Source organism: Myodes glareolus, chromosome 10 (assembly GCF_982192425.1).
Source record: "Myodes glareolus chromosome 10, mMyoGla1.1, whole genome shotgun sequence".
In the NCBI taxonomy this organism is placed as follows: Eukaryota; Metazoa; Chordata; class Mammalia; order Rodentia; family Cricetidae; genus Myodes; species Myodes glareolus.
This window is the reverse complement of record NC_142035.1, coordinates 22165788-22182779: the sequence shown is the minus strand read 5'-3', so window position 1 is coordinate 22182779 and position 16992 is coordinate 22165788. Positions and strand designations below refer to the sequence as shown.

The following is a 16992-nucleotide window of genomic DNA, read 5'->3' as shown; positions in this document are numbered from 1 at the left end:
ACTACAGAAGACTGTCCCCTAGCTGGGCAGACTAAGGAAGGAATGCTGGAGCTGTTCCACGGTTATTTAGAAATTGGCAAGAAGACAGGAGCATCTACCTTCCATATATGACGGGACCTAGTGCATTCTTTCTTCTCAGTTCCTGCCATCTTGAGCCTTTGCCAGGGAGCAGTTTTATAATATCTATAAGAAGAGTAAGATCACGTGGTGGAAAACTCCATCTCCAGATCCCTCAGCTGCACAGACTGGCTCCCTCCTGGGGATCTGCGGCCTGCAGTTCCGGGATCTGCTGCCAGGTCCCATCCTGGCACAAAAAGGTACTGATATTTTCAAAAGGCTGGTAAAGATTTCATTAGCTGCAGAAGGCAACAAATGTTTGACCTCATCCTAGTCTTAAGAGGAAGTCAGAAGACTTATAAAACCCAGGCGCCCTCAACTGAAGGAAAAGGAAAGGGGCAAAAGTAGGCAGCAACTCCATGCAAAGCGTTCTCTCGGCATCTTATGTTTAACTCTCACATCAACCATCACAGGAAGGCATCTCCATTTACTTTATAAATGAGAAGTTTAGGCTTGGACCAGTTTTCTGAAATTCTGCGTGTAAGGAATAAGGAAATGACTTCTTTTTTTTTTCTTTCTCCGCTATATAATAATGTCTATACCAGGCCCCACCAGCTGGTTATGGAAATTTGGATCAGTTCCTTCCTCTCCACCCACACGGTGGCACCCCTTGAGGTAAAGTGGATAGAAGTCTAAAGTAATCCTATACATACCAACAATGACTCAGACACCTTGGAAGTGGAGGTCTGAGTCATCACACCAGGGTAAGAACTCACTCTTTCAGTAGTTAATTAAGGGCAAGGTGACTATGAAATAAGTCAGGAATTAAATTCCAGCTATTTCTTGGTAGCCAGTTTTAGAAACAAGGGCTACTTCTTGTTAAGATAGTGTGCTTCAACCTTTAGTGTACACTCTCCTGGGCTTTTCTCAGTTTTGAGGGATAACAGTCTAGTGCATGCTCCATCACTAAGGACTGGAGATCACCTGAGATGAGACTGAAGGAGCGTCACTAACATCTTTACTAGAGATGGTGAGATGGAGCAGACTCTATTATTTTCATCCTGTCATCTCCCAAAAAGAACATATTCAATATTCCTTATATAATAAACTATGTGGATTTTAAAAAGACTCCACAGGCCAGATCAACTAGAAGGAGAATACACCAGAAAGAATGGCTTTAGGGACTCAGCTGAGGGGCAGAAGTCTGTCAAGCAGCTGGAATTACAGATGCAAGGAGTAAAGGATGGACTCGGAACTCTCAGAGAGTTAGGAACTCTCAGTTAGAGCACTGGGCTGACATACACAGGGTCAGCACCACTAAAAAATAAGCATAAAATAAAATGGAAATTAAAATTTGATTTTAAAATAGAACAAGGTCATGGAAGAGACAGGTTTTTGTCAAAGTTTCTAGTTCGGGAGATAAAAGAATGATGACCCAATGAATGGAGATAGAGGAACTGAAAAAAAAAAGACATTAATAAAAAAAATCAATTAAAGTCAGGAATCAGAGAGACCTGAGTTCAAGAAAGAGTGAGACTTAGTGAAATGAATCCACAGGTCCTTCAGAAGGACAAGTGAGGGGTGAGAGTAGAACCATTGGGAAATAAAGGCTTCAGAGGCGCTGGAGGAAAAGCAGAAACACAGCAGCAAAGAAGTCAGGGAAAAGAGGTTTACACAACAAGAAAGAAAACTGTCCAGTGATGAAAAGGGAGGGAAGAAGCTGAGGAGTGAAAAGGGCCTTTATCTTCTTGCAGGGAACAGTAATGGCATCAGAACCTAGGGAGAGTCAGGCATGCTGTAATACCAGCACTAGAGAGGCTGAAGCAGGAGGATGCTGGGAGCTTAAGATCAGCTGAGACTATATAAAAAATGTTGTGTCAAAAACAAAGAAATTTAGGAAAAATAAAGTTTAGTCACCTATGCTGAAAAACCCAGGACTCTGTAGATCATCTTTTTAGAAAATTGGAAACTGCTACTTCTAAACTGAAGAGCGAGAGAAAATGCTACTAGAAGGCCCAGAGAGACACACACAGCGCGCACTAGAAAAGAAAGGTCTTTAAAGCGCTCCAATTCGAGGCTGTTAACTAGTGTGACAAATCTCTGAGAAGAAACCAGAAAGGCACAGGAGCTCTGCCAAGTGTCAGTGAGGCTGCTAGGTCTCTGCAGAGCACACCAGCGTGGAGAGCCAGCTCGTGGTGGTGTGCTTATCCAGCATGCGTGAGGCAGCAGGTTCCTTCCTAGCATCTCAAGTAAAGTCCAGAGATGCAAAAGGCAAGCCTTTGTCTACTCAGAAAGTAGAAGCCTGAAGATACATGGGCATTTCCAGTCCGAGAGAATCCATAAGGACATCAGGGGTGTACTTTGGACCTACGCAGGCCCATAACTGGCTGGGTGACACTGGGCAAAGCATTTTCCCTGTCAGGGCCTCAGTTTCTTTTTCTGTAAAGGGAAGAAGTTGGGAAGAATGATCTTTTTGGGTCCTGGAAAGGACTGATATTCTGACTTCTCTATAAATGACGTACTTCATATTTTCCTCAGGGTGAGTGCTCACCTTATATGTCATAGTTTACTGTAATTCTAAGAGGTCAATCAATTAGTAATGTAGTATGAATCAAGAACTTGGTAAAGGTCACTCAGCAAAGAAGCAGGCAGGTACATTTGGTCTGACTCAAAGGAACATGGGAGTCTGTGCTGTGAAATTTTCAGCGCTTAAAAACATTTTTTTAAGGCAGAAATAAAGTCCTGTCTTACTTCATAGCATTCTCCCATGACCAAGGTAATTTGTTATCTTTGGCTCTGTCTGGACATACTGATACCAAGATACTCATTTGTATTCTAGGGGCAAAGTCAATCACTTGGTTTTGGCAAGATTGCAGACAGATTACCAGAACAGAATGCAGGGAGCAAACACAAGGCACACGAAGGGAGAATGAACTGGAAGGAGCCAGCTGCAGCTAGTCCTGAAGCAGTTATAGCTAAAAGAAGCAGGAAGCACCCACAGGATTGGCCAGAGCACTGGAATAGCATGCAGACTCATGTATTCATTCTCTCTCTCCCCTAGTAGCTCAGTGGATTATCACAGTAAAAAGTAGAGGTACTGGAAACGTCGCTATTATAAAGATGAAAAAACTGAGGCTTAAGAAGACAAACAGATCAACTAAACTACTGCCACCAATAAATGGCTCAGCTGGAATTGAAACTCAAGTTTTCTGACTGCAGACGTTGACTCTATGCCTGGTCTCACACACTGCCTCACTGATCATCATAGACAAAGACAGTGTTGGGGAATGTACTCTATGCACTACCATGTTTATTTAGTAATATCCCAGACATTTACAACTAGATGGCAATAGCACTATCCTCCAATAGCTTTAACAAACAAAACTGCCTCCATTCAATGCCAAATAACCTCTGTAGGGCATAACCATCAGTTAAGAAAACTACCCTAGCTGGGTGATGGCAGCACACACCTTTAATCCCAGCATTTAGGAGATGGAGCCAGGCAAATCTCTGAGTTTGGGGCCAGCCTAGTCTACAAATCGAGTTCCAGGACAGTCAAGGCTACACAGAGAAACCCTACCTTGAAAAACAAAAACAAAAAGAAAGAAAGGAAGAAAGGAAGAAAGGAAGGAAGGAAGGAAGGAAGGAAGGAAGAAAGGCCAGGTGGTGGTGGCGCACACTTTTAATCCCAGCACTTGGGAGGCAGAGGCAGATGGATCTCTGTGAGTTCAAGGCCAGCCTGGTCTACAGAGTTAGTTCCAGGATAGGCTCCAAAGCTACAAAGAAAACTTGTCTTAAAAAACCAAAAAGAAAGAAAGAAAAGAAAGAAAGGAAGGAAGAAAGGAAGACAGAAAGAAAAAAGGCACCCTAAGTTACACAGGTTTAAGACAAAGGATAATCAATACAGGTTGTGGTTACTGAAAAAGTTTCATGAAGAAAGTAATCTGCACTTTCAAGTACATATAAATGTGGTGCACACCTTTAATCCCAGCACTTGAAGGAGAAGCAGGTAGATCTCTGAGTTGGAGGTCAGCCTGGTCTACATAGCAAGCTCTAGGATGGTTAGGACTACATAGAGAGACCTTGTCTGAATGAACAAAGCACTCTATGTGTGGGGAATGACAGAATTAAAAAAAAAAGTTTCAGGAAGGGAAACTACCTTAAAGACAGGGGATGAGAGGGCAGAGATCTGCTGGCAAATGCTCCACTTTGTCAAGAGCTAAGAACTCCTATTGGACTGAAGACGACAGCTAGAAAAGACCTATCCATCAACTAACTTACAAAATAGAACACAGAATGAGTATCCGACAATACAAGAAATAACATACATGTTTAATAGTATGCAAGTTTCACCATCTTACCAAGAAGAAAGGGAGTCCTTAGGTTATCGTGCACCACATCTAGTGTTTTGAGCATAGCTTCAGAGCTAAAAGAATCTTCCCCAGTGCACATAGGAGATAACTAAGGGCTAGGATGGCCAAGAGATTCCCAAAGGAGGCGAGAATGATAGCTCTGACAGGATATGTTTGAATAATTGGAGTGCAGGAGCATTCTAAGTGAGGACACTCAAGGCAAGAGAAAAATGTACCACATAATACCAAAGCTTTGAAAGCAGACAAGTTGTAAAGGAAACTGAGTCAGAACCAAGAGACACAGACCACTTTATATTGTACGGACAACACTGATGGTTCCTAAGAAGAATGATACAGAAGCTTAGCTTTATCAGTTGTTTGAAACTTGGTCATCTTTGCCAGATGTGGAAAAGCCTTTAATCTCACCACTAGAAAGACTTCACTTGGTGAAGTCAGTTTGACACCAGTTTTATCTATATAGTGAGTTCCAAACTAGTCACAACCACATAGTGAACCTCTGAGTTTTCTAATTGGACTATTGAGTTTTTCAGTTCAATCTTATTGAGATAAAGTAGATGAATTAGACCATCAAACAAATAATATGAAATCAAAACAAAACATGGCAGAAACATGCAGGAACTTATTAACACTATGAAAAGACCAAATCTTTGGATCATAGGCATAGAAGAAGGAAAAGAATCTCAGGTCAATGGCACAGACCAGATCTTCAACAGGGTCAGAGAGGAAAACTTCCCCTAAGAAAGGAAGACATATAAGAAGCCAACAACACCAGAGACAGGAGTAGAAAAGAAATTCCCCATAGCATATTATAGTTAAAACACTAAATACACAGAACAAAGAAAAAGTATTGAAAGCTACAAGAGAAAAATCACAAGTTACATATGAAAGCAAACCCACTAGAATAACAGCTGATTTCTCAGTAGGGACTTTAAAAGCCAAAAGAGCCTGAAGCAATGTGCTTTAAATTCTAAAAGACCACAGATGCCAGCCTAGGCAACTGCACCCTGAAAATCTAGCTGCTGTAGTTGAAGGAAAAAGAAAACTTTCCACGATACAAACAGTGTAAAAGAATTCATGTCCACCATACCAGCTCCACAGAGAATACCAGAAGCAACACTTCAGACTGAAGAGAGAAATGAGCATAGCCAAAAGACCATAGGAAGAAAACAAATGAAGCTATGATCATTTAAATACAAGACCTGGAAAAGAAACAACAAAAACCCTACCAAACAATAACATAGTAATGAAAATAACATACACCTTTCAATAATAACTTGATATATTAATGGCCTCAACTTCCCAGTAAAAAAAACATAGGTAAGTACAGTTCTCATCCCTTATCAAAAAAGTTTCTTTTGCATCAGTCGGAAAAGATGGAAACTGTTAGATAAATCTCCATTTATTAGACTTAATAAGAGCACTAGCTGCTCCTCCATAGAACCCTGGTTTAATTCCCAGTATCTGCATAGCAGCTTACAATGATCCCTAACTCCACTTCCAATAAATCCAGCACTCTCCTGACACATACATACATGCAAACAAAACACTCAAACACATAAACTAAACTTTTGTATTTTTAAATAAAAAATTAAAAAGGAAATTCTTTATTTTTTCAACATTTTACTTTTATTTATGTGTATGTATGGTTGGTATGTCCATGTACTTGCAGGTGCCTGTGGAGACCGGAAGAGAACAGTGGATCTCCAGAAACTGAGTTCCAGGCAGTTGTGAGCTGCCTGGTGTGGGTTCAGGGAATGCAATTCAGGGCCTCTGCAAGAGCAGCAGGTGTGATTGATTACACCTCAAATACATTTTTTTAAGGAAAGGAAGGGAACAAAGGAAATCTGGTGGGTGTAGTGACACACACCTTTAATCCCAGCAGAGGCAGGTGGATCTAAATTCAAGGCCAGCATAGTCTATTCTGTGAAACTCTGTCTCAGAAAACAAACAAAACCAAATAAATAAATTCACAACTGGACAAAATACAGAGAACAACCGACTGTATGACGCTCAGCTCCCATCAATACATCTACAGTGCAACTTCTACACCTAAGACTCAAGGAACATTCCAAAGAGACGGCAGAAAGACTAAGAGTCAGACAACCAGGATCCCTGCTGCTAGGTAGTATCTTCTAGACAGGGAAGGGGTGCCCATGAAGTCTCAATAATATGGTTGCCTAAACAAGACCTGTATAATGACAACACCAGCAGACATGTTAATGTAGCCGGGGGAAATCTCACAAGGCCCACACTAGATGAAGAGCTGAGAGAGGGACAGTCAATTTTCTCCAGGAACAAACTCCCTGATAAGTTATTCAATTTAAAATGGCCAGCCCCAAACCCATATACATATGAACAACACTAAATGGATCAACTAGGTCGTGTGTTGTGTATTTATAGATATTTAATAATAATAATAGAAGAGGCCAAAAATTTGAGAAGGAGTTGGGGGAAGACACAGGAGGAACTGGAGGGAAAAGAGGGAGGACATTATGTAAATACAGTACTTGTGTATGAAATTCTCATAAATTAAAACATTTAAATTAAAAGCAACAAAATCTTTGATCATCTTGTCTACAGTTTTCTTAGCTACACCTGGACCCTGGAACTTTAAAGAATATCAATGCAAGGCCTCAATCTTAAAGACCATTTTAGCTGGTTGGGGCAGGACTTGGGCGTTGTTTTTAAAGGTCCGTGGGTAGTTCTTAAATACAACCAAGGCTAAGAAGCACTGGTCTCCAGCAGTGTCCCTTTCCTTCAATAAAGAAGAGACAGAAAATTTAAGTGATTTGACTAAATCCACACACCGAATGGGGCTAAGACCATTTGACTAAATCCACACACCAATGGGGCTAAGACCACTCTTTGGACACCAAGCCCAGATTCTGGAAGATATTCCAGGACACTGGGCTACATTCCGTACTTCCATCTATAAGAAACACAATTATGTGATTACTTGGCTCTTAAGCTCTGTCAGGCTTAAAGCCTGAATTAATCTAATCATAAAACCATTGACTTAGGCATCCTCCCAAGCATCTAGGGTAATGGATGTTGGTTTCACCGCTGTTCCCTAGGGGCCCTTTATAAAGCAAAGGATCTCAAGAGACAGCCTGGGAAGACAAATAAACAAACCAATTCCATGGAACAAATAAACCTTTTAAAATCTAGCTCACAGACTTTTCCCTGCACAAATGAAAATCTGGATATCTCTTTACAGAAAGAAATAGTTCTAGAAGCTACCTATCTTGCTACATAAGCAAAGGAGGGGAGTGAGGGTCAAATGTGGCTGCTGAGGTATACTCATAGATCTTCATTCCAACAGGAAATACCCTTGATTCTCCTCGTCCTGGATAAGGGATAACCACACCCCTGACGACAGACCACCCCCCTTTTGCTGTGTCATCCTTGGGTTCTGGCAGCAGGTGGTAAATAGATTTGCAGAGACTGCCAAACTGCAAATCCCTGTGTTCATTTTATTCATTCTAGGGTCTTGGTACAGATAAGGGCTAGAACAAAGCAATCCCCATAGAGAGATCTTGTTAATTACAGACTCCCAACCAAGAGTTTTCTAGCACAGGGCTTATCTAAAGCAACTCTAGCACCAGAAGCACACCCTTCTGCCTTCCACTCTGAAGGACGCAGCTCAAGACACTAGGGAGGCTACTGCTGGCAAGGCCCTGGTACAGAGCTTGGAAGGGCTCCGGGTTCTTACCAGCTGAAAGCAGAATCCCTGAAAACAATTTGTTCCTATCTACAGTCTGAATGGGGTAAGTGACAAACAGGAGCCCTAACAGCAGTACGTCATGTTCATACCTGCCACGGTTACCGAGTGCTTACCCTATGTCAGGTACCAGGATAAGCATTTTATCCATTCATTATTTCATGTTACGTTCCAACACTTATAAGGTAGGCAGTGTAGTCTTATACCTTTTACAGATGAAGAAACTGAGGCACAGCTTGGTTTTGTAATTTGCCAAAAGCCACACAGTTGGCAAGCTAGTAGAGCAAGGATTTGAATGCTAGCATTCCGCATGCAGATCTTGGACAAGTCTCTATTATCAATTTTTTTTTCTGTTTGGTGCCAATTGCTTATTAATTCTTTATTTTTTTCAGGTTTGGTTTCTGTGGTAGATTGAATGAAAATGCCCATCATTGGCTCATATATTTGAACACTTGATCCCCAGTTGGTGGAACTGTTTGGGAAGGATTAGGGGGTTTGTCATTGGATTAGAGGTTTCAAAGACCCACATCATTCCCAGTTAGCTCACCCTGCCTCCTTTCCTGGCTGTGACTCAAAATATGAGCTCTCATCTGCTGAGATGAGATATGAGCATCATGCCTGCCTGACTGCTGCCATGCTCCCGCCATGATGGTCACGGATTTTAACCCTCTGAAACTATAAGCCCCAAATTAACCCTTTCTTCTATAAATTGCCTTACTCATGGTGTCTTATCACAGCAATAGAAAAAAAAAGACATTTTTAAAGCCTATTAGGAATTTAATGATCAGCAAATTTTGAAAACAGAAAAGCAATATACAAACTTTGACTATTATTACAAGGAATAGACCAACACCCACCTGAAGTTACAGGAAAAGCAATCTACTTGTGGGAGGTCTAAGGACCCAAGTTATGTTATGGTCAACACATCTCCATCTCAACACAGCAGCATCTTCCAAGGCTGAAGACTACTAGGAGGAGCTCTGCCCCCACCCCGAACCCCAGCCCAAGCTTCTCATCTTCAGGAAGAGACAATAAACTCATCTTCCTCTTCTCTCTGTCAAACTGTAGAGATTAATCCACAATGGACTTGCTGCTAAATTCTCATAATTTTAAGAAAGCATTCAATTTTTTCTTTCTTTTCTGAAACTGGGTCCTCATGCTTACTAAATAAGGACTCTACCACCGAGTTTTACCATGAGGCTCATTCACTTTTGAACCACAAACTGAAACCTTAGGTATAAAAATGTAGAAGCATGGGACTGGAGAGATGGCTCAGCAGTGAAGAGCACCGACTGCTCTTCCCGAGGACCCTGGTTCAATTTCCAGCACTCATAATGCAGCCACAAATGTCTGTAACTCCAGTTTCAGAGAACCCAACACCCTCACACAGACAATACACACCAATGCACATAAAATAAAAATAAATAATTAAAAAATGTAGAAGCACTGTAAGGATAAACCAACAAAACTGTCATTTCCAATAAACTGTTTTATGAAACAAATACTATTTCTCAAAAAAAAATCACAATTTTGAAATAATGGGAAGTTGATATGATTTCAAATCTTAAATTGCAACTAGAATTGAGATGCAATTTCATAATACATTTATGATCTACATATGATTTCCTTATCCTAATTTATTTGATTTATAAGTTTGTAAACCATCACATTGATAGTACTCCCAGATGACAGCTATTTCCCTAAAAGTCAAAACAGCATCTTCCTTAAGGATACTACATAAAACCAGGTTGTGTTGATGCATACCTTCAATCCCAGCATTCAGGAGGCAGAGGCAGGTGGATCTCTGTGAATCTGAGGCCAGCCTGGTCTACAGAGTGAGTTCCAGGACAGGCTCCAAAGTTATAGAGAAATCTTGTCTCAAAAAAAAAAAAAAAAGAAAAGAAAAAGAAAAAAGATACTACAAAATATATAACAAGATGTTTTAATGAGTCAAGAGATGAAGTATAAAGAATGCTGTATTTGGAATTGAATCCTGACCAACTGAAAAACTCAGACTGTAGTCTATGGGCATTGGTTGATAAAATAACATAGTCAAAGCTTAGTGGAAGCCATCCCTATACTTAGGAAATTAATGTATTTAAAAAATTTATGAATGTGAATGTGTCTATGATGTTGTGGAGACAGCAAGCACATGGAGGTCAGAGGACAACTTTGTGGAGTCAGTGTCTCCTTTCACCATTACATGGGATCCAGGGCCCAAACTCGGTTTTGCAGCAAGAGCTTTTACCCAGTAAGCCAGTTTGTTGGCCCCAGGAAACTAATCTTAATTTACTGTATTAAGTCTCTGGGAAAGACAAAAAGTAGCCCCTACACACTCAGGGAGCCTAACAGCTCTACACTCATGGCCCCACATTAGGTTTAATAGCATAGCATGCTCAGTACCATAATTAATGTTTATATGGAATGCAACTCAGAATGCAAAGTAGGCACAATTCCTTCACTGTGCTCTCCTATAGCCAGCAACAACAATATTTACTTAGGACTGATAATATGTTAAGCTGAGCTAATTATACAAAATATAGGATTTTTTAAAAAAAAAAAAAAAAAAAGAGAATACCATTCTAGGGGAAAGAGACTAGGGATCAAACCTAGAGCCTGGGGTATACTAAGCACGGGCTGTACTACTGAGATAACAAATATTTACTTAGGACTGATAATATGTCAAGCTGGGTTAATTATACAAAACACAGGATTTTTTTTTTTTTTTAAAGAGAATGCCATTCTAGAGGAGGGAGACTGAGGATCAAACCTAGAGCCTGGGGTATACTAAACATGGGTTCTACTACTGAGATACATACCCAGTTCAAAGCAATTCATTTTTCTATTTAAAATGTCCTCCATATACCAGTTAATTTTATGTGAATATATACAAGGAAAGTAATGACAAAATAATAGGTTATTGTTATAAATACAACAGCTAGCTAGCTCTATAACTAAGGTTTTTCTTCATCTACCAAAGTAAACCCTGAAAAACCTATAAATACGTATTCTCAATCTTGGCAAATTTTTGTGTGCTGTTCTCAAGCAGCCTCTTGAGGGGAAAGGGAATTTCTCAAAATAGACAACGTCTTTTCAGAATTAAACCTGCAGTATTATTAATCTCTGCATTATTGATCTTCAGAGGGCCCCTCCTCTCCCTGGCACACCTTTCTGAGATGGCCTCAAACTTGCTATGTAGCCAAGAATACCTTCAACTCTTGATCCTCCTGCTTCTACCTCCCAGAGTCCTTCCTGATACTGTTCCTTTCATATTGCTTATTAGACTTATCATCCCCCCCACACATAGACACCCTACCCCCCACTTCTGCAACCCAGAAAACAACAAAAAACAAAAACAAAAACAAACCTTCCATTTGGTATTTTCTTTCCTATTGTCCTCATTCTTGCCTGAATTTGATCATGCATTCATCATTTATCAAGTGTCTATTATCAGCCAGGCCCTGACCCCTGCTCCCAGGGAGCTCACATACAATACTAACTGGAGTTGTTGCGGAGCCCTATCAACAGACTCCACGCTTTAGCAAACGATTTGTATTTCCAGAAGCTACCAGTATCTGCCATACAGCAGGCACTAAAAATGTTTGTTGTATGACTAGATTGCTTTATTGAGCTTTTTAAAAAAATTCATAAATATTTTAATATGAATCTTCAAGGTCTCATTTTCTTTCCTTTTTAAAATACAAAAGCAATACATGTACAATGCAAAAATAACATACAAAGGTATACATTTCAAAACTCAATTCCCCAGGCTCCTATATCCCATTTTTTGAAGTGACTATTATGGTGTTATATGTATTTTTTTCAGAACTGACCTATGCCAGTAACAAACAGTCTCTCTCTCTCCCTCCCTCCCTCTCTCTCCCACCCCCTCTTCCTCTCTCTCCCTCTCTGGAACAAGTTCTTTGACATTTGCTGACTAGCTTTTTAACATTCTTATCTAGTGGTTTTCAAAGTGTGGCCCTCAGACTAAGAGAATCGACATGATCTGAGAATGTGTAAGAACTGCCAGTTCTCAGGCCCATTAAGACCTCCTGAATCCCAAACTCTGGAAGCAAGCGAAGCAATGTGCTAATAAGCTGTCTAGTTGACTGATGCAGTCGAAGTTAAGAACTATGGTTCTGAGTTAGTACACATCATGTTTGTCTTTCTGGGTCTGGGGTACCTCACTCAGAATGATTTTTTTCTAGATCCATCCATTTGCCTGCATGCCAGTTACCTCGCTCAGCCTTGAAGCATAGGGAGGAGCTCTGCCCTGGGTCAACACGACATGCCAGGCTTAATTCAGCCCATGGCAGGCCTGCCCCTCTCCCCATTGTTTTTTCGTGACAGGATTTCTCTATGTAGCTTTGGAGTCTATCCAGGAACTCACTCTGTAGACAAGATTGGACTCTAACTCGCAGAGATCTGCCTATCTCTGCCTTCTGAGTGCTGGAATTAAATGCGTGTGCCACCACCTGGCTCTGCCCCTTTCTTAATGGAGACAGATGTAGATAGGGAGGGGTGGAGATGGCATTGCGGGGGAAGGGAATGGGAGGAGAGAAGGGAGGGAAAATTGTAGTCAGTATGTGAACTAAATAAAAAAATGTTAATTTTTTTTTTTAAAAAGAGAACTATGGTTCTAATACAATCAAGCCAGGTTCTTTGGTTTTGTTACATCTCCTTTATCCATGGCAGACACTGCTATCTTGTCTCAGTTTTATCACCCAGACTTTCAAAATGCTCTCCTTGTCCTTTCAGCTCTGACACTATCAATCTGTCAAGCTCTGAAAACCTTAATTCCTCCCTAGAAGTGCTCCCACTGCTGTTGTGCACACTACTCCTCCAGTCTCTTCCCCGAAGTCCACACCACACCCAACCCCTCCACTGTGCACCTGAACAATATCTATACAATGTCCTCAGGGGTCGGAAACATTTATCTTCTCCCTACAGCCACGAATGCATTTATCTCCTCTACTCCTTGAGCGAAGCACAGACCTGGAATTTTAAGAGCTGCTGGTTAATGTCTTCACACTGAGAAGAAACACTGGGAATGGTTTCCAAGGCCTCACACACACTAGTTATGCTCTCTGTCACGACTTAGCCCCTCAGTTCTAGCAAATTCTTAATGAATAGAGAGCATGGACTGTTCTCTAACCTTGGACAGATTCAGTTCTCAGGAAACTGCTTAGCAAAATGAGAAGGGAAGACCAATGCCTGTTTGCAAACTGAATATAATTTTATGGTATTTTCCAAACTGGGTGTGGTGGCACAAGCCAGAAGCCCAGCCCTTGGATAGAGACAGGAGGGTCAGGAGTTAAGGCCAGACTGGGATACAAGAGACCTTATCTCAGAAAAATGAACAATTCCCACATCGGACTATCAGTTCATTATATTCTCATATTGCTTTGCTTACAATCTAATGTGGCAATTTTTCGGTATGTCACAGTTAAATAGTGTTCCCTAGTCAGCTAGTAAACTGCTTGAAAGGGAATCATGGTCTGTTCGGCTCTGAATCTTCCACAATAGCCATTACCATACCTTATACACAATAATAATTCACTGTAAAATCAGGAAATCATTTCAAATAATTAGTTAAGAAGTTTTATTAGAGTCTTTCGGTAGCTAACGATGCTTGCCTGGCACCTTGAATTCAATCCCTGAAACCCATATAAAGGTAAGTGGCTAGAACTGACTCTGCAAAGATGTCCTCTGACTTCCACATGCACAGCATAGCAAGCAAGCCCCCTCATAAACTTGAAAAGAACTTCATGTGCCTGAAATCCCAGTATTCCAGAGGCTGAGGTCAAAAGATCATGAGTTTGAGGCTAGAGTGGCCTACGAAAAGAGGCACTGCAGAAAAACATAAAATAATCGGGCTGGTAAAATGGCTTAGCTGTTGAAGGCCCTTTCCCCCAGCCCTGATGACCTGATTTCAAACCCCAGGACCCGCATAGAAGAACTGACTCTCCAAAATTGTCCTCTAACCCCCACGTGCATGCTGCGGGGCACATGTGATCTAATACGGGCAGAGGCACAAATAGATAAATAAATCCAAAAACCAAACCAACCAAACAAAAACAGCAGCAGCTTCATTTATGAAGAAAATCTCTATGCATATCTGCTGTCCCCAAAAGGGTCTTGTGAATATTATTAATTTTATTATAAATACCAAGTATTGATTTACAATAAAAACTATGATCATGCTGATGTCACCTAGGGTAATAAGTAGAATGAAAAAATGCATCTCACATGGACTTTAGTACAGACAGACTAAACTGTCAAAAGCTTCCTGTACTCTCCTACCGTCATAAAATAAGAACTTCCCTGTAGGCTAAAGAAGCACAGATCAGCTCCACTGTTGGGAAGACTTCTAGATGCAAGACCATTATCTGCAAAATTTTAAAAACAAAAGGATAGACTAAGGACGAGTGAGGATAATCAGAAGATAAATCTAAAGGGAGGGACAGCAAAGAGAAACTGAAGGACACGAGGACTAACAGAAGGACAGCAAGAGTACATCACCCTTGGAGTAAGAACCAGGAGCAGGGGGACTTCAGTATGTACCAAGGGTCTACTAGGAGCCTGTCATCTAGGGGTGCAAACATGGTGTCTGACCTCGAGGGGAGAACAGACCTGAAAGTAAAGCACACGCCTGCAGCCTGTTGTGCATTTTTAAATTCTAGTTGGGAAAATTAAGTAGGGAAGGCTTTCCAAGGAAGGTGAACATTTTTTGGAGCCTTTGAAGTGCGGAGGAAGATTTGCTAAGGAAGAAAAGGGCAGTTTGAGCTAGTTATTTTGGGGGCAAAAATCAACACATTTTTATAGTTGTTCATTTGGGACTCAAATCAAAGGAGGTGTCTCAGATTCCGCATCACCCGTGTCAACGCTTTCCCTTTTTATCTTAAAGCCTAAAAATGTTCAAGAACAGCTCTGGAGCAGAGCCAAAAAGTCCCCAAAGGCGGTGAGTACTGGCTAAATCTGCTCTGTCACCTCCCCAAGTCCAGCCAGTCCAGCTAGTCTAGTCCTAGCAGCTAGAAAAGGAAGGCTAATTATACCTTGGGGGCTGGCAGGTGGGGGCTGGGGGGTGGGGGGATGCAGGCAAAGCTTCCTATGTTCTGTCAGAGAGCCACCAGGGGAGAGCCTCCCTGCTTAAGCCAAGACTCAAGTCTACCTGTGTGACAGGGAGGAGAGCTCTGCAGAGAGGAAAAAAAGCTTCAAGGAAAAGAAGGGGGTAAGCATTGGATGGGAAAGTAGTGAGGTACAAAGGTGAACGATCTTAATAAAACGCTTAGCAAGATACTGGCACAAAGCGAGTATTTGGGAGCGAGCCAGCTCGTATTAACATCGCAATTGTTATCACAATAGCGCTTCACAGTACTGACAAGAAGATAATTCGATTCATAGCCCACTTCTAAAAGCAACTCTAGAAATGACAAGAGTATTTCCAAAAAATTTAAAGATACAAGATCAAATTCCACCAGCCCTGGCTGTGAAAGCCCTAAAGCCTCTGAGTTAGAGAGCTGGCCGTGTCACTTGTCAGTCCCATGACCTTGGACACGGTATTTCACCTCTCAGTGCCTCAGTTTCCTTGACTACAAAGTGGGCTTTATGCAAACCAGGGTCGTGGGGTCCCAGGAGAGAGGGAGACCTCAGTGGCTTTGCGACGGAACCCACTGAAGGCGAGTCAAGGCCCCTGTCAAAACTCTCTGGGCTGTGAGGGGCAGCGGAGTAGGTGGATGCTCAGATCTAGGAGCTCCGATCTGCGCTGTGGGAGCCGGGAAGACGATGACGCCCCCAGAGGGTCCCTGCGACAGAGGGTGCAGGCCTCCGGCGGGAGGCTCAACCCCAGCAAGGCACCATTGCTCCCCGCGGGCTAGGTGCCGGCAGGGGCGCGGGAGGCCAGGCTGAACGTGCAAGGCGCCGGGGTTTCGGAGCAGGCCGACTGCAAGGACCCGGGGCCTGCCGTGCGGCCACCGGCCCGCAGCGACCAGGGGAGCGACAAGCGGGTGTACCGCGCCGCGCGCCCTCCGCCCGCTGTGGCGGAGGCACTCACTCACCTGAAGCGCTAGCGCGGGCCGTCAGTCAACAGCAGCCGCAGCAGCAGCGGCAGCAACGAGGGGCGGGGGAGGCGCTGCGCTGCGCACGCGCGCTAAGGATGCCGGAGGTTTACGCATGCGCAACGCGCTCACCTAACCTGGGAACTACAGAAAAGATGGTGGCAAGGTCTGGAAAGCCTGACAGCGCCATCTTGACTGTAGTTTTTCTTCTAGCGGTCTCAACTGCCTAGGGAGATGTGAAAAGCTCAATCTGCACACCAGTTTACCTATTCCTCTTAGTTAAATTACTAGTAAGTCGTTAAGGGCCATGGCATAGTTGTTCTAACAAGGTTTAAAACTACACGCAAGATCAGCTGGCACTCCTGAGCTAGAATTCGAGTCTCAAGAGTTCAAATTCCTAGTCCTCTTTCATCTGTTAACGGCGGCCATATCATTTGCTTTCTTGAGTATGAGCTAGTTACTCTACAAAAAGCGACTGTACATACTAAGTTAAAGACAACAATTAAAGATTTTCATTGTGAATTACGTGTGTGTGCTGTCATGCATGAATGTAGCAGGTGTCCAACTAGGCCAGAGGTTGCAGATTCCCCCTAAAGCTGGAGTTACAGAATGTTGTGAGCCACCAAATATGGCGGCTTAGACGCGAACTCCATCCTTGCAAGAATATGCGCACTCTTAGCCACTAAGCTATTTCTCCAGACCGGAATCACAATATACATGCAGCCTGTACATGCCAGCCGCTTTTATGTCAACGTGACATAAACAAAGCCATTTGGGAAGAGAA

General features: G+C 42.3%; 1 protein-coding gene across 3 annotated transcripts in view; it reads right to left on the bottom strand.

Annotated features, from left to right (window-relative positions):
* LOC125404770 (protein NDRG3) overlaps positions 1 to 16323 on the bottom strand; it is a 64853-nt gene extending 48530 nt beyond the window's left edge. For all 3 annotated transcript variants that reach the window (XM_087911063.1, XM_087911065.1, XM_087911064.1), the window contains exon 1: positions 16209 to 16323. The gene's annotated coding sequence lies outside the window, so the exon portion shown is untranslated. The remainder of the gene's footprint in view (positions 1 to 16208) is intronic.
* Between the last annotated feature and the right edge of the window lie 669 nt (positions 16324 to 16992).